Genomic DNA, 18,989 nt, shown 5'->3' with positions numbered 1-18,989 from the left:
ACATGAAATAAGTTAGTCCGTGCAAATGGAAATCAAAAGGCAGCAATGGGAGAGATAGATTGCAGTACAACAATATTAGGGGATGTCAATACTCAGCTTTCAGCAATGGGCGAATCATCGGATAGACAATAAGGAAACATTGGATTATGCTTTACATGAAATGGACCTAACAGACATATACAGAATATTGTATCCAGCAGCAACAGAATATACATGCTTCTCTAGCACACACAGCACATTCCCCAAAATAAATAATGTGTTAGAACATAAAACAAGTCTTAATGATTTAAGAATATTGCAGTCATGTCAGATACCTTTTCTGACCACAGAGTTATTAAACTAGAAGTCAAGAACTAGAAGAATTTTAGTTCCCAAATACATGGAAACTAAACAACATGCTCCTTAACCAATAGGTCAAAGAATTAAACAACATGTTCCTTAACCAATAGATCAAAAAATTAAAGAAGAAATTAAAAAATACCTTGAGACAAACAAAAATGAAAACAGTATGCTGAAATGTATGGGATGCAACAAAAATAGTATTAAGAGGAAAGTTTGTAGCAATAAACATCTACATCAAAAAGAAAAAAGATCTTAAACAATCTAACATTATACCTAAAAGAAGTAGAAAAGAAGAAACTAAGAATACAGTTAATAGAAGGAAGGAAATAATAAAGATCAAAGGAGAAATAAATAGAGACTAGAAAAACAAAGATCAATGAAAATTTAAGAGTTGGGTTTTTGAAAATACAAATAAATTTGACAAACCTTTAGCTAGACTGAGAAGAGAAAAGAAAACTCAAGTAAATAAAATTGGAAACGAAAAAGGAGACATTACAACTGATTGCCACAGAAATTCAAAGGATAGTAAGAGATTACTATGAATAATTATATACCAACAAGTTAGATATATCTATGTCTAGGAGAAGTTGGTAACTTTAGGAAGTTAACACATACAAGCTAGCGAGATTGAGTCATGAAAAAAACAGAAAATCTGAACAGACCAATCATAAGTAAGGAGATTTGATTAGTAATAAAAAGTCTCCTATCAAAGAAAAGTCCAGGACCTGATGGCTTCACAGCTGAATGCTACAAAACATTTCAAGAACTAACACCAAGCTTTCTGAAACTCTTCCCAAAAATTGAAGAAGAGGGAATACTTTCATATTTATTTATTTATTTATTTTAGAGACAGGGTCTCACTTTGTCACCCTCAGTAGAGTGCCATGGCATCACACAGCTCCACAGCAACCTCCAGCTCTTGGGCTTAGGCAATTCTCTTGCCTTAGCCTCCTGCATAGCTGGGACTACAGGCGCCCGCCACAACACCCAGCTATTTTTTTTGTTGCAGTTTGACTGAGGCTGGGTTTGAACCTGCCACCCTTGGTATATGGGGCTGGTTCCCTACTCACTGAGCTACAGACGCCACCCTGAGGGAATACTTTTAAACTCATCTTATGGGCTAACATTACCCCAAAGACAATGAAAGAAAAAGAAAATTTCAGCCAATATCCCTGATGAACATAGGTTCAAAAATCCGGATTGAAATATTAGAGAATTGAATTCAACAGCACATCGTAAATGGATTATTCACCACAGTCAAGTGGAATACAAAGCACATGTATTTTTTTTGTGATTTCATTGCATAGCTAGATTTGGAAACCTTCATTCTAGATCAGCACTGTCTGCTAGCCACTAACCACATGTAGGTATTTATTTTTATTGTTTCAGATTAAATGAGGGTACAGAGAATTAGGTTACAATGTTTCCATTTGTTAGGTAAGGTCCCTTTTATAATTGTGTACCAACCCAAGAGGTGTGCCATACACTCTAACTTTGTGCCCATTAAGTGGGAGCACACTCATCTCCATCTCCGCTCCCCTTTCCCTGTGCCTTCATTCCCCCATCCCTCACCTTGAATTGATTTGAGTTTTTCTCTTATGTGGGTTGTATTAGATCATCTACTGGCTTCATATTAGAATTGAGTACATTGGATTCTTGCTTCTCCATCCTTGTGATACTTTACTAACAAGAATATGTTTCACCTCCATCCAGGTTGATGCAAAAGATGTAAAATCTCTATCTTTTTTAATGGCTGAATAGTGTTCCATGGTATACATATACATACCACAGCTTGTTGATCCATTCCCAGGTTGGTGGGCATTTAGGTTGTTTCCACATTTTGGCAATTGTAAATTGAGCTGCCATAAACATTCTAGTGCAAATGTCATGATAAAATGATTTTTTTTTTCTTCTGGGTAGATGGCTAGTAATGGGACTGCAGGATCAAATGGGAGGTCTAATTTGAGTTCTTTGAGGATTCTCCATATTTTCCACATGTAGGTATTTAAAGTAAAATAAGACTAAAAATTCACTCCCTCAGTTGCATTAGCCACATTTCAAGTGGGCTCCAAGTGGTTAGTAGCTTCCGTATTACACAGTTTGAATGTAGAACAGACAATGCTATTGGCTGACACTGTAAAATCTAGAATAACTATACAACAAACACCCCAACAAGTTGGTCTCATATTTCTGAAAACAGTTACATTATGTTTCATTTCAGTTTACGATTGTTATTTTACTTCAGTCATTTTGTTCTCCCATTCTCTTAGAATTTTTTGTGAAGTTGTGAAAGCGATTTGGTTGATCACTGTTGCCCAGTTTTATAAGTAAAGATGCTCATATCAGAAGTGGAAGCAAGGTTGTAGAAGTGTAGTAGGGAGAAAGCTAAACCATCTCTTTTTTAATTCTAAAATTGCTTGTTATCGTGTATTTATTAACGTCAGTGGGAAATGAAAAATTATCTCTTTAGCTTTTTTTTCCTTTCAAGAAGTATAACCTTCTTTTCAAGTAAATAATTGGACATACTCCAATGCCCAACCAAAATTGGATGTTTCTGCAGTAGGGACAATTCTCAAGACTAAAACTGTAAATCAGATAAAAACAAAACAAAAGCAAAACTCAAAACAATCTCCAACTAGATGTTTGCTCAAAGAACAAACTTCAATTCTTCTATGAGACTCATTGATGGAGAATATTTGTAGTCTGTATTCCTAAAGCCAAATTTATTATTTTTTAAAGTTAAATTCATAGCAGAAGGCAAATATTATATTCCTAGCAGTGCATTTTTTTTAATAGAAGATACCTTATCCTCAAGTAACTTACAGTTTAAGGAGTTTCTGTGTCTTTCACTTTCGTTTTCTTGGGAGCAATCAACATTCATGTTTTGGGTTTTATCGGTAACATGGTTTTCCCTGAATACCTGTAGTTGAAAAAAGTATGCAGGGCTTGGACACTACATAAGATTTCATTATTGAGCTATCTCTTAAGTATACCGGAGCGAATTTCAAAATTAGCAGGGCTAATGCATAAATGGAAGTGAGAGAAAAGAATTGAGAACAGGTTAGTGTACTGTTTTAAAAATATCAAATAGTCCTGACCTGGTAGGTCTAATGATTTTTGATAGAGGAGATATTTTTGAATTTTTTTATGGCAAGAATTTTCTGGTTTATCAGTTAAGAAGCACAATAAAGTGAAGTGCAATAAAATGAGATATATCTGTTCTTGTTAAAAACTTCGGATATCCAGAGTACTTTCAGGAATTGTTCATGCTAAAAAAAAAGAGAGAGAATTGTTAGTACTAAAGAGAGCTCAAAGGTCCGTATTTGTCCTCTCTGTCAATGCCTTATCCTGGGAGGGTGTTAATATGCCTGATATGGCAATGAGTTTTATAATGAATATCCATAGCTCAAACCCAAGTGGGTGCTCTGGAGCAGTGCTGGTCTGAGTGCACAGATTGCAGCAGCAGCTTCAGAAGCAGCTGCAAGGACCTGTCCCAGGCACGCAGGGCTCATCTGTATGTATGCATTGTCGCTGTAGGCGCTGTATACATCAAAGCCACTGCAGTCCCCATCCCAAGGCCTCATTGAAAACAGGATTGTTCTGCAGCCTTCCTTTCCTATTTGAGTTCTGCTCCATAATGTAATGCCCTCTAACTGGAGAAGGTCTGGAAGAAAGGGAGCTGAATGTACAAAGTAAAGAACAATTTAAGTATACTGCTTATTGGCAGCTTAGGGTAAGATAAAGTTCTACAGTAGTAAAAATTATGGCATCTTAGCTCTGCCAGAGACCTTTATAGGTCATTCCATCCATCTTACATTGTGTGCTTTTAAACCATTCCAGTTGAATAAGAACTGATTCCATGTTTTAGGACTTCTGGAAGGAAAACTACACAGCTCTCTTTGAAACCTGTTCTGGTAGACAGTACCTCTTTCATTATAAGTTCATTCTTAAGTTAACACTGATCCATCACGATTCAGTTAAAATTGGTTTTTACTTGTTCAGTCTTTGATAGAGATGTATAATGACTAGTCAGTATCCCATATATAAAAGTCATCAAAGACCAACAGTAGTTAAATTACCACTTCAACCTTATTTTCAGTGGCTAGAATCTTTGTTTCCTCAAATGGGTTTTTTTATGGCTAGGTGTTTTAGCTTCTTAGTTATTATTCCTTTATCTTCTCCTTCCAAGTTTTCCATGTCAGCCTTTGGGTTGAAAGCCTAACCTGGACCCAGTGCTATAGAAATTTTTTATGAATATTTAGTATATTCGTGAAATTCATCTCATGTGTCCTTAATCCCAGTACTTTTAGCTTTGCACAGTATTGTGGGACTAAAGGTGAGACTCTCGAATGTGATCTGAATAATTAGTCAGAAAATTATGATACATAAATGTGTGTCAAAACATTTAAAACTTTATTTCTGTTGGTTATAAATGTACAGAGAAATTTAAAAACACGGTAAGACAATATTAGTAAACTGTAAGTTAAAACATCAAAAATATTAAGAATTAAAATTTTATTTACAGGTATACCTCAGAGAAATTGTGGGTTTGGTTCTAGACCATCACAATAAAGCAAGTCACACAAATTTTTTTGTTTCCAAGTACATATGAAAGTTAAGTTTATGCTATACTGTAGTCTGTAAGTAGCATTATATCTTATAAACGCCACACAACATAAATACCTTAATTAAAAAATACTTTGTTGTTAAAAAATGCTAATGACCATCTGAGCCTTCAGTGAGTGTAATCTTTTTGCCAGTGGAGGGTCTTGTCTGGTTGTTAAAGACCATGCTCTGGATTGAGCTTTGGCTTAAGGGGAGGTTGTAGCTGGTTTGATCTCCTATCCAGACCACTACACCTTTCTCCATATTAGCAATGAGGCTATTCCACTTTTTTATTATTTATGGGTTTACTGGAGTCGCACTTTTAATTTCCTTTGGGAACTTTTCCTTTGTATTTACAACATCGCTAACTGGTACAAAAGGCCTCACTTTGGGCCTATTGCCTTTTGACAAACCTTCCTCTCTAAGCTTAATCACTTCTAGCTTTTGATTTAAAGTGTGAAAGACTTGGCTCAGCGCTTAAAGCTCAGCAGCTAGGGCACCAGCCACGTACACTGGAGCTTGGCGGGTTTGAACCCAGCCTGGGCCTGCCAAACAATTACAACTATAATGAAAAAAATAGCTGGGCATTGTGGCAGGCGCCTATAGTCCCAGCTACTTGGAAGGCTGAGGCAAGAGAATCGCATAAGCCCAAGAGTTGGAGGTTGCTGTGAGCTGAGATGCCATGGCACTCTACCGAGAGTGACATAGTGAGACTCTGTCTCAAAAAAAAATTAAATAAATAAAAAATAAAGTGAGAAACTTGTAATTCTTCCTTTCACTTTAACACTTGCAGACTATTATAAGGTTATTAATTGGCCTAATTTCAATATTGTTTCACAAGGAATAGGGAGGTCTGAGGACAGGGAGAGAGATGGAGGAACAGCGATGGGTTGAAGCAGTCAGAACACACACAGCATTTATTAAGTTCACTGTCTTATATGGGTACTCTTCATGGCGTCCCGAAACAATTACAGTAGTAACAGAAAGATCACTGATCACAGCTCACCATAACAGAGAATAATGAAAAAGTTTGAAATACTGTGAGAATTACCAAAATGTGACACGGAGACATAAAGTGAGCACACAATGTTGGAAAAATGGTGCAATAGACTTGTTTGACACAGGGTTGCCACAAACCTTCAGTTTATAAACAAACAAAAATACACACACACATGATGCACACAAACCCCCAGTATCTGTGAAGCATAATAAAGTGAAGTGCAATAAAATGAGGTATGATCACAAGAATGGAGAAGCAAGAATCCAATGTACTCAATTCTGATATGAGGACAATCGATGCCAGTACATGGTGGGGGGAAGAGGAATGGGGGAGGGGAGAGAGGGAAGGAGGGGGCACACCTCTTGGGGGACAGAACACAGTTAATAGAGGGACTTTACACAGCAAACACAAGCAGTATAACCTGGCTCATTGTACCCTCAATGATTCCCCAAGAATAAATAAATAAAATGAGGTGTGTCTGTTTTTGTAAAAAATTTATCCAGAGTAGTTTGAAAAATGCTTGCCTTCTTGTTGTTGTATAGCTTATGGTACTGAATAAACATCTTTTCTGTACCTTGGTGAGCTGTCATACTCCTTTCTAAGTTTGAATGAGCTTACAATGTGTTATGCTTTGTACTTTCAACGTTGTGAAATACCTTCCAGAATTACTTTGATGTGAAGTTTTTGCCAGCACCACTTCCTCTGGGACATCCTCATACTTTTCATCACAACCAGTTTCCTCCTCTGCACTGATTAGTTTGCTCTCACTAAATTCCTCTGGTGCATATCTAGTCCCTTGAATAGCAGCAGTAACAGTAATCCACAGTTAGCTATTTCTTCTATAACTCTACTTACATTCCAGCATTATTACTTTTTGTTACTTTGCTGCATTTTCATCTTGTTGGCCAGTTTTCTCTTTCAATTATCTGGTTTTGGGTTTCATCACTGGAAGGCAGGGAAGCAATCCACTGCACCCTTTGTTGTTTGTACATTAACTGAATAACAGATGCACAGTGACCATCACCAAGAGACTGAATGAAGTGACGTGATGTGTTACTGATCATGATCCACTTGCCTTATTTATGTTGTGAACTCAAGAGCTCGCAGTTGTTTGTACTTTATGAAGTTAATCACAGTTAATATACCATAGCAACCGAAATTCAACCCTGTTGTTTGGGGTTGTATTTTAGAGCCATGCAAAGCAAAGACAGCCTTATTCAGTTCCTACATCTAGCTTTACGTCCACTGATAATTTTCTGGCTCCTGGTTAGTTTGTTATTCGTTCTCACACTTAGTAGGTCTTTATCTGACATGAAGCTCTTACCACCCTCATCTTAGTGTTTAGAAAATTTTCTTTCTTCTCCAGGGGTAATACATTGAATCTTTCCTCTTTGACCTTTATGACCACACTTTCAGTCTCTAAGGTTGTTTGAACGCAGAATGTCAGTTCCTGGGCCAGGCGTGGTGGTTCATGCCTGTAAGCCTAAATATAGGCCTGGCCTAATCTTGTACTCTTCCTTCCTAATTCTGTTATATGTGACACTATCAGTCTTTGACCATCATCTTGTTCAAGCTCTCCTGTGGTGATTTTTTTTCGTGTATCTGTGGAATAACATCTGAGGAGAGATTCGCAAGTAGGTTTCCCTGTGGTGAGTGGGAAAGCGGTTGTGGCAAGGCTTGCTGAGGCAGTAGGGGCTGCGGGCCCCAGTCAGTCCTGCTCCAGGGCTTGCTCTGCGCCTGCCCGCTGATGTCTAAACCACCCCACTCTGTGTGCTTAGATATCTGTTTGACTTGTACCATACTGCTGGTTTCCAGGTGTAGTCTGTGCGACTACACACACGCCTGGTGGTGGAGGAGGGAAATATGCTATTATGTAAAGCTTTTTCTATTTGCATGAGATTTTCTCACAACTAAAGACTAAGCCTTCAGGTTTGCTGACAGAGTAAAATGAGTCTGTCTATAATTCTGAGAGAAGCACTAAAGAGGAGAGCATCCATTTCTTTGATATGCTGTGTGAGTTCATGAAAAATGAATGGGGTATGTCTAATAGTACATACTAACAGTTAACATCTACATACTGATCTGGCTAGAAATAAACAAAAGCAGAATTTGACTTCTCCTTAATGTCCCTGAGTTTACCTGGGGCAGGCAACAGCACTGTTTGAAGTGCTGATGTATTTTATAGCCATTTAAAGAGGCAGGAGCTACACAATCCGGGGAAACTGAGATCAAGGGACTTTCTTGCAAATTGTTCTTACCTTTTCTCAAGCACTTGCTGCCCCTGACCTCCCACTAGAACCCAGAAAATGAAAAATTATATTTCACAGAATCATGGCATTTTAGAGCCAGAAAAGGCCTTAGCACTCTTCTGTTTCAATTCTAAAATTTTAGTTTTCTCCACTGAGACCCAGAATGGTCAACAAACTTAACTATAGTCACACAGTTTATATGGGGCTAGATTTAGACTAGAGCTTGTGTTTCCTGACTCTGAGGCCAATGTGGTTTTGACTGATCATATTGTACATAAAAACAATTATTTAAATGAAACACAAAATCCTGAGGATTTGGCAATTGTGAATTTTGATATGGTTGTGAAACCCTATCAAGGGAACTAATGTAAACACTGGTCCAAGAGCTGAAAAAAGTCCTTGCTGCCTCCCTATTATGGTAACTTCAACTTGGGGTATCAGGAAGAGTCTCATAAAAGGCAGCTTCCATGACAGATGAGCTCACGTAAAGCACAAAGCTTATCTGCAGGTAGAAGAAACTAAAACCTACAGATAATAGAGCAATCTGAAAGGAATTTCAAAATGAGTACACTTAAAATTTTCAAGAAGCAAAGGAAGAAAGAAGTCTTATGAAAAGAACATTAAGAAAGAAAATTCATTATCCATTTGATTCTCTGCAGGGTTATTTATCTTAAATGTAATATTTCTGGGACTGATTTAACAGGCAAATCACAGATTTGAACCCACTGAATGTTCCTCAGTGGTAGTGATTTCTCCCTTTTAAAATAGTTTTTGGCTTTTCCTAACTTCCCCAAAAGACAAGAATAAACACAGTTCATCTTCTAAAAGCTTACCCAGCTGCCCTCAGGGTGAGGTCCCTGCGTAGAATACCATTGCCACCACTTGGTTGCTGGAACAATGGGTCCTGCAATGTCATCTCTATGCCCCTGGTGTGTTCACATCTCTGATTTATTTTGATCTCACCAACATAGTCGTTACTATTGTTTTCAAGCGATTAAAGTAGAAAGCTTTACCCTCCTATTCTTTTATATCAGTCAAGGTTTTAGCAAGTTCTGTTAAGGGATCAGGATAGCTCTATCTGGGCTATAGGCCGGAAATATAAAGAATCACCACAAAAACCTTCCACAGTAGCATAGTGTTTTTTTTTTTTTTTTTAACTCTAATAGGACCTGCTGAGAAAATGTAGAAAAAGCTTCATTACTGATTTAAGGTTTACATTGAAACCTGGGACCAAGTGCCAGCTTATGTGTAGATATATCAGATCTCAGAACAGTGAGAAAGGAAAGACCATGTTAAAAGATGAGAGATTTGTGGTTGGGTGTAGTGGCTCACACCTATAATTGTAGCACTCTGGGAAGCTGAGGCAGGTGGATCACCTGAGCTCAGGAGTTCAGAGACCAGTTTGAGCAAGAGTAAGACCCTGTCTTTACTAAAACTATACTCCCACTACTCGGGAGGCTGAGGCAAGAGGATCGCTTGAGCCCGAGAGTTTTTTTTTTTTTTTTTTTTTATAATTTCTTTTATTTATTTATTTTTTTTTGGAGTCTCACTTTATGGCCCTCGGTAGAGTGCTGTGGCCTCACACAGCTCACAGCAACCTCCAACTCCTGGGCTTAAGCGATTCTCTTGCCTCAGCCTCCCGAGCAGCTGGGACTACAGGCACACGCCACAATGCCCGGCTATTTTCTGGTTGCAGTTTGGCCGGGGCCGGGTTTGAACCCGCCACCCTCGGCATATGGGGCCGGCGCCCTACCGACTGAGCCACAGGTGCCGCCCTGAGCCCGAGAGTTTGAGGTTGTTGTGAGCTATGACACCACAACACTCTACCCAGGGCAACAGAGTGAGAATCTGTCTAAGGAAAAAAAAAAAAAAAGAAAAGAAACTGGGGAGATTTAGTTTTCTTTCTTTCTTTTTTTTATTGTTAAATCATAGCTGTGTACATTAGTGCAATCAAGGGGTACAATGTGCTGGTTTCATATACAATCTGAAACATTCCCATCAAACTGTTCAACACAGCCTTCATGGTATTTTCTTTTTTTTATTATTAATCATTAAATCATAGCTGCATACATTAATGCGATCATGGGGCACCATACACAGGTTTTATACACAGTTTGACACATTTTCATCATACTAGTTGACAAAGCCTTCCTGGCATTTTCTTAGTTACTGTGTTAAGACAATTATATTCCACATTTACTGAGTTTCACATGTATCCTTGAAAGATGCACTGCAGGTGTAATCCCACCAATCACTCTCCCTCCGCCCACCCTCCCTCAACCCTCTCCTCCCTCTCCCCCTTCCCCATATTCTTAGGCTATAACTGGGTTATAGCTTTCATACGAAAGCCATAAATCAGTATCATAGCAGGGCAGAGTACATTGGATACTTTTCTTCCATTCTTGAGATACTTTACTAAGAAGAATATGTTCCAGCTCCATCCATGTAAACATGAAAGAGGTAAAGTCTCCATCTTTCTTTAAGGCTGCATAATATTCCATGGTGTACATATACCACAGTTTATTAAACCATTCGTGGATCGATGGGGATTTTCCTGGTTACTGTATGTAGACATTTGTATTATGCCTTTAGTAAGTTTTGCCTATAACCATTCTAAGATGCACCGTAGGTGTGGCCCCACCCATCACCCTCCCTCCACCCTAACCTCCCCTCTCCCTTCCCCTTCCCCATAGTCTTGTGCCATAGTTGGGCTATAGCCTTCATGTGAAAGCCACAATTTAACTTCATAGTAGGGCTGAGTACATTGGATACGTTTACTTCCATTCCTGAGATACTTTGCTAAGAAGAATATGTTCCAGCTCCATCCATGTAAACATGAAAGAGGTAAAGTCTGCATCTTTCTTTAAGGCTGTGTAATATTCCATGGTATACATATACCACAATTTGCTAGTCCATTCGTGGGTCGATGGGCACTTGGGCTTCTTCCATGACTTAGCAATTATGAATTGGGCTACAACAAACATTCTGGTACAGATGTCTTTGTTATATTGTGCTTTTTGGTCTTCTGGGTATAAACCTAGTAAAGGAATTACAGGATCGAATGGCAGGTCTATTTTTAGGTCTCTAAGTATTCTCCAAACATCCTTCCAGAAGGAACGTATTAGTGTGCATTCCCACCAGCAGTGTAGAAGTATGCCGTTTTCTCCACATCCATGCCAACATCTCTGGTTTTGGGATTTTGTTATGTGGGCTACTCTTATGGGGGTTAGGTGATATCTCAAAGTAGTTTTGATTTGCATTTCTCTGATTAAGGATGATGAGCTTTTTTTCATGTGTTTGTAGATTGTGCATCTGTCTTCTTTAGAGAAGTTTCTCTTCAAGTCCCTTGCCCACCCTGAGATGGGATCACGTGTTCTTTTCTTGCTAATACGTTTGAGTTCTCTGTGGATTCTGGTTATTAGACCTTTATCAGAGGTATAACCTGCAAATATTTTCTCCCATTCTGAGGGCTGTCTGCTTGCTTTCCTTACTATGTTCTTGGCTGTGCAGAAGCTTTTTAGTTTGATCAGGTCCCAGTAGTGTATTTTTGATACTGCTTTGATTGCCTGGGGAGTCCTCCTCATAAAATATTCACCCAGGCCGATTCCTTCAAGAGTTTTCCCTGTACTTTCTTCAAGTATTTTTATAGTTTCATGTCTTAAGTTTAAATCTTTTTTTTTAATTAAATCATAGCTGTGTACATTAATATGATCATGGGGCACCATACCCTGGTTTCATAGACCGTTTGACACATTTTCATCACACTGGTTAACATAGCCTTCCTGGCATTTTCTTAGTTATTGTGCTAAGACATTTACATTCCACATTTACTAAGTTTCACATATACCCTAGTAAGATGCACCGCAGGTGTAATGCCACCAATCTCCCTCTCTCTGCCCACCTCCCCCCTCCCTCCCCTCCCTTTCCCCCTTCCCCCTATTCCTAGGTTGTAACGGGGTTATAGCTTTCATGTGAAAGCCATAAATTAGTTAGATAGTAGGGCTGAGTACATTGGATACTTTTTCTTCCATTCTTGAGATACTTTACTAAGAAGAATATGTTCCAGCTCCATCCATGTAAACATGAAAGAGGTAAAGTCTTCATCTTTCTTTAAGGCTGCATAATATTCCATGGTGTACATATACCACAATTTATTAATCCAGTCGTGGATCAATGGGCACTTGGGCTTTTTCCATGACTTAGCAATTATGAATAGGGTTGCAAAAACATTCTGGTACAAATATCTTTGTTATGATGTGATTTTTGGTCTTCTGGGTATATGCCTAGTAGAGGAATTATAGGATTGAATGGCAGATCTATTTTTAGATCTCTAAGTGTTCTCCAAACATCTTTCCAAAAGGAATGTGTTAATTTGCATTCCCACCAGCAGTGTAGAAGTGTTCCTTTTTCTCCACATCCACACCAACATCTCTGGTCTTGGGATTTTGTGATATAGGCTGATCTTACTGGAGTTAGATGATATTTCAAAGTAGTTTTGATTTGCATTTCTCTGATGATTAAAGATGATGAGCATTTTTTCATATGTCTGTAGGCCGCGTGCCTGTCCTCTTCAGAGAAGTTTCTCTTCAAGTCCCTTGCCCAGCCTGCGATGGGATCACTTGTTCTTTTCTTGCTTATACGTTTGAGTTCTCTGTGGATTCTGGTTATTAAACCTTTGTCGGAGACATAACCTGTAAATATCTTCTCCCATTCTGAGGGCTGTTTGCTTGCTTTACTTAACTATGTTCTTGGCTGTGCAGAAGCTTTTTAGTTTGATCAGGTCCCAGTAGTGTATTTTTGAAGCTGCTTCAATTGCCCAGGGGGTCCTCCTCATAAAATACTCGCCCAGACCGATTTCTTCAAGGGTTTTCCCTGCACTCTCTTCTAGTATTTTTATAGGTTCGTGCCTTAAATCTTTTATCCAATGAGAGTCTATCTTAGTTAATGGTGAAAGGTGTGGGTCCAGTTTCAATCTTCTACAGGTTGCCAGCCAGTTCACGCAGCAGCATTTGTTAAATAGGGAATCTTTTCCCAACTGAATGTTTTTAATTGGCTTGTCAAAGATCAAATAATGGTAAGTAGCTGGGTTCATCTCTTGGTTCTCTATTCTGTTCCAGACATCTACTTCTCTGTTTTTGTGCCAATACCATGATGTTTTGATCACTATCAATTTATTGTACAGTCTCAGGTCTGGTAACGTGATTCCTACTGCTGTGTTTTTATTGCTAAGTAATGTTTTGGGTATTCAAGGTTTTTTCCTGATTCCATATAAAATGAAGTATTATTTTTTCAACATCTTTAAAATCTGACAATGGAGCTTTAATAGGAATTGCATTGAAATTATATATTGCTTTGGGTAGTATGGACATTTTAACAATGTTGATTCTTCCCAGCCATGAGCATGGTATGTTTTTCCATTTGTTGACATCTTCAGCTATTTCTTTTCTTAAAGTTTCATAGTTCTCTTTGTAGAGATCTTTCCCATCCTTTGTTAGGTATACTCCCAAATATTTCATCTTCTTTGGCACTACTGTGAAAGGAATAGAGTCCTTGACTGTTTTTTCGGCTTGGTTATTGTTGGTATATATAAAGGCTACAGATTTATGGGTGTTGATTTTGTAGCCTGAGACATTGCTGTATTCCTTGATCACTTCTAAAAGTTTTGTAGTAGAATCCCTAGTGTTTTCCAGATATACAATCATACTATCTGTGAAGAGTGAAAGTTTGATCTCTTCTGACCCTATGTGGATACCCTTGATCGCCTTTTCTTCCCTAACTGCAATGGCTAAAACTTCCATTACAATGTTAAAGAGCAATGGAGACAATGGACAACCTTGCCTGGTTCCTGATCTAAGTGGAAATAATTTCAATTTAACTCCATTCAATATGATATTGGCTGTGGGTTTGCTGTAGATGCTTCTATTAGTTTAAGAAATGTTCATTCTATACCAATTTTCTTAAGTGTTCTGATCATGAAGGGATGCTGGATATTACCAAAAGCTTTTTCTGCATCAATTGAAAGAATCATATGGTCCTTATTTTTAAGTTTGTTTATGTGTTGAATTACATTTATAGATTTACGTATATTGAAGTAGCCTTGAGACCCTGGGATAAATCCCACTTGTTTGTGGTGTATAATTTTTTTGATGTGTTCTGGATTCTGTTTGGTAGGATCTCATTGAGTATTTTAGCATCTATATTCATTAGTGATATTGGTCTATAATTTTCTTTTCTTGTTGGGTCTTTCCCTGCTTTGGGGATCAAGGTGATGTTTGCTTTGTAGAATGTATTGGGTAATATTCCTTCTTTTTCTATATTTTGGAAGAGGTTTAGTAATATAGGTACTAGTTCTTCTTTAAAAGTTTGGTAGAATTCTGACGTAAAGCCATCTGGTCCTGGGCTTTTCTTTTTAGGGAGATTTTGTATAGTTGATGCTATTTCAGAACTTGATATAGACCTGTTCAACATTTCCATTTCATTCTGGCAAAGTCTTGGTAGGTGGTGTACTTCCAGGTATTGGTCGATTTCTTTCAGATTTTCGTATTTCTGAGAGTAGAGTTTCTTGTACTATTCATTAAGGAATTTTTGAATTTCTGAGGGGTCTGTTGTTATTTCATCGTTACCATTTCTGATTGATGAAATTAGAGATTTTACTATTTTTTTCCTGCTTAGGTTGGCCAAAGGTTTATCTATTTTATTGATCTTTTCAAAAAACCAGCTTTTGGATTTATTGATCTGTTGTATAATTCTTTTGTTTTCAATTTTATTTAATTCTGCTCTGATTTTGGTTATTACTTTTCTTCTGCTGGGATTGGGGTTGAAGTGTTCTTCCTTCTCCAGTTGCTTGAGATGTCCCATTAAGTTATTAACTTTCTCTCTTTCCGTTTTCTTGCAGTGCTATAAATTTCCCTCTTAGGACTGCCTTTGCAGTATCCCAGAGGTTCTGGTAATTCGTGTCTTGATTGATGTTTTGTTTCCAAAATTTGATGATTTCCTTCTTAATCTCGTCTATAACCCATCTATTCTTCAGCAGAAGGTTGTTTAGCTTCCATGTTTTTGTATGCGTATGTAGGTTCCTGTTGTTATTGAGTTCAACTTTTATTCCTTGATGGTCTGACAAGATGCAAGAAATAATTTCTATTTTTTTAAATTTGCTGAGGTTAGATTTGTGGCCTAGGATGTGGTCGATTTTGGAATATGTTCCGTGGGCTGATGAGAAGAATGTGTATTCAGTTTTGTTGGGATGAAATGTTCTGTAGATGTCTGTTAAGTTCAGATGTTGAATGGTTAAGGTTAAATCTAAAATTTCTTTGCTTGGCTTGTTTTTGGATGATCTGTCCAGCACTGCTAAAGGGGTGTTAAAATCTCCAGCTACTATGGAGGTGGAGGGAATCAAGTTGCTCATGTCTGTTAGAGTTTCTCTTACAAATTGAGTTGTGTTCTGGTTGGGTGCATAAATAATAATTGAAATCTCATATTGAGTATTACCTTTAACAAATATGAAGTGTCCATCCTTATCCTTCCTTATTTCGGTTGGTTTAAAGCCTATTGCGTCTGTGAATAAGATGGCAATGCCTGCTTTTTTCTGCTTTCCATTTGAGTGGAGTATAGATGACCATCCCTTCATCTTGAGTCTATATTTGTCTTTTAATGTAAGATGCGATTCTTGTATGCAGCAGATATCTGGCTTGAGTTTTTGTATCCAGTCAGCCAACCTGTGCCTCTTTAGAGGACAATTTAAACCATTCATATTAACATATTCTTCTTAGCAAAGTATCTCAGGAATGGAAGAAAAAGTATCCAATATACTCAGCCCTACTATGAAGCTAAATTATAGCTTTCACATGAAGACTATAACCCAACTATAGCACAAGACTATGGGGAAAGGGCAAAGGAAGGGGAAGGGAGGGGGGAGGTTTTGGTGGAGGGAGGGTAAGAGGTGGGGCCACATCTATGGTGCATCTTAGAATGGGTACAGACAATTGCACTAATGTACACAGCTATGATTTAACAATAAACAAAAGAAAAAGAAATAAACCATTCATATTATTTGAGAATATTGATAAGCCTTTCAAGAGTCCAGTGGACATTTTAAATCCTCTTGCGACTGTAGAAGTTGGAATTTGATCAAAATTTTCTGGGTAGGTTTATTTTTGTTGTGGAGGATTACACTGGTTATGGAGGATAGGTCTGAGAATATCCTGGAAAGCTGTTTTAGTTACGGCAAGTTTCTTCAACATGTGAACGTCATTGAAGTATTTAATTTCTCTGTCATAAATGAAACTCAGTTTAGCTGGGTACAGGATCCTGGATTGAAAGTTATTTTGTTTTAGGAGCTTAAAAGTTGATGACCATCCTCTTCTAGCTTGAAAGGTTTCAGCAGAGAGATGTGCATTGATTCTAATATTCTTGCTCTTGTAGGTGATGGTTTTGTTTTGTCTGGCTGCTTTCAGAATTTTCTCCTTCATATTAACTTTAGTGAAATTGATTATGATGTGTCTGGGGGATGTCTTATTCGGGTTGAGTCGTGCTGGAGTTCTGAAACTGTCTGCTATCTGAATTTCAGAATCTCTTGGCATGTCTGGAAAGTTCTCCTTCATAATCTCATGGAGAAGAGACTCTGTTCCTTGTGAAGCCACTTCGTCGCTTTCCGGGATCCCTGTAAGATGAATATTGGTTTTCTTCAAATTATCCCAGAGTTCTCTGAGAGAGTGATCTGTTTTTGCCCTCCATTTCTCTTCCTCTTTGAGAGTTTGGGAGTGTTCGAAAGCTTTGTCTTCAATGTCAGAAATCCTTTCTTCTGCTGGCTCCGTTCTGTTACTGAGGGATTCTTCTGTGTTTGTCAGATCTTTGAGGGATGCAACTTCTTGTCTCAGTGTGTCAAAATCTTTGGTCATTTGGTCTTTGAATTCGTTGAATTCTTGAGATATCTTTTGGGTTACTGCTTGGAATTCTAATTCGATCTTATTTGCTATCCAGATTCTGAATTCGATTTCTGACATCTCATTTATTTGTTTGTGCATGGGATCTTGTGCTGTGTCTGCCCCATTGATCCTTGGAAGTATTTATGTACTCTGATCATTCATATTGCCAGAGTTTTTTTGTTGATTTCACCTCATGATTGTTTTTCACCATTGCCTCTGGCCGTCCTCAGAGTTGGGGAGGTTTCTCTCCAAGATTAGACCCCAGGGGATCACTATATTGTTGCTGGATCTTTGTAGGGAGTGACCCTGTGTAGTTCCTCTGGGGCTGCCCCAGCCAGGGAGTTTTGGTTGTCGAAGCAGCTCTGGAGTGTGACACACCCGGATCCAGCAACAGGGTGGGAGGTGGTACACATGGTTCTGGGAGTGCCTGATGCTCAGTGACTTTGGCACAGAGAGCCCAAGGCTCCAACAGTCTCTGGCCAGGAGAAGGGCTCTGCACAGAGGCAGGGAGGGCTCCAGAGGGTACGCGGCTACCAGAGTCCCTGGCCAGACAAGTGGGCCAGTGTAGAGGCAGGGAGGGTACAGGAGGGAGGACGTGGGGTTGCGTGGCTCCCGCAGTTCCGGGTCCGGGCATGTGGAGGTCCAGCGGGCGCAGGGCGCGGGTCGGGGGTTTGCAGCGCAGCTCTTATGGGCAGCACCAAGCCCAGTTGTTTGAGGTTGCTATGAGCTGTGTCACCACGGCACTCTACCCAGGGCAATAGCCTGGAGCTCCAGTGTGCCAAAACCGGTCTCACTCTGCCCCTGAGTGTTAAGGCTGTAAGGCAGCTCAGTCCCCGCCTTTAGGCTGCTCAGTCAGTAGGTTACTAGCTCCCACCGGATTCTTGCTCTGCAACCCTGAGGGCGGAGCTTGTCAGGGCAGTTCTCTCACAATGGCTCCTTGCGGCCCACAGCCAAACACTATTAGCTCTGTCTGGCTCAGTGGCTCAGTCTGGGGCCCTAGACAATGTCCAAAGTTCTCCGCACTCCTGCTCAAGCTCTCCCCAAGGCAGTTCAACTGAGTGCCAAGTCCAAAAACACCAAAGCAATTCACAGGTAAGGCCTTTCCGGTTTGCAGTCTCTGTGCTGCTTGTACTTATGGTCGCCAGCACGATTAGGTTGATCAAACACAAGCAACCACTTGCCAGTTTTCCACTATTTTTGTCCTCCTCTTGGGATCCAGAAGTCCCTTGCTGACTCCCTGTATCCTCAAAGGGATGATTATAGGTAGATCCCACCAACCAGAGATGCCTGGAGTCTTATCTCCCCAGACTTTCTGTGCCCAGTTGCACGGAACCTGTTATTTGGCCGCCATCTTGCTCTACTGGGAGATTTAGTTTTCAAGAGACTGCCCAGTTTTTTCTTTCCAAGTGAAGGCTCACATTCACATGAATAAATTTTTTTGTTTGTTTGAGACAATCTTACTTTGTCACCTTCAATAGAATGCTGTGGCATCATAGCTCACAGTAACTTCCAACTTCTGGGCTCAGATGATCCTCTTGCCTCAACCTCCCGAGTAGCTGGGACTATAGGTGCCCACCATAATGTCTGAGTAGTATTATGAGATGGGGTCTTGCTCTTGCTCAGGCTGGTCTCCAACTCCTAAGCTCAGGCAATCCACCCACCTCTGTCTCCCAGAGTTCTAGGATTATAAGTTGAGCTACCACGCCCGGCCCATCAATAAATATTTAAACATTATTTGACACCCTGATAAACAAAGAAACTTATATTCTGTTCTTTGGCAACCCTGTAGTAATCAATTTTAAGATAATCATTTTAAATGTTCTGTTATCTTTCCTTTTCAAAAAACTTTAAAACAGTGGTTCTCAACCT

The 18,989-nt window shown here is 39.2% G+C and overlaps 1 protein-coding gene across 4 annotated transcripts in view; it reads left to right on the top strand.

Moving 5' to 3' along the window:
• Positions 1-18,989, top strand: part of FRMD5 (FERM domain containing 5) — a 368,456-nt gene that overhangs the window by 216,618 nt on the left and 132,849 nt on the right. The gene's annotated exons all lie outside the window — the stretch shown is intronic.

The sequence above is a fragment of the Nycticebus coucang genome, chromosome 6 (genome assembly GCF_027406575.1).
Source record: "Nycticebus coucang isolate mNycCou1 chromosome 6, mNycCou1.pri, whole genome shotgun sequence".
Lineage (NCBI taxonomy): Eukaryota > Metazoa > Chordata > Mammalia > Primates > Lorisidae > Nycticebus > Nycticebus coucang.
This window is presented reverse-complemented; position numbering and strand designations above follow the sequence as displayed.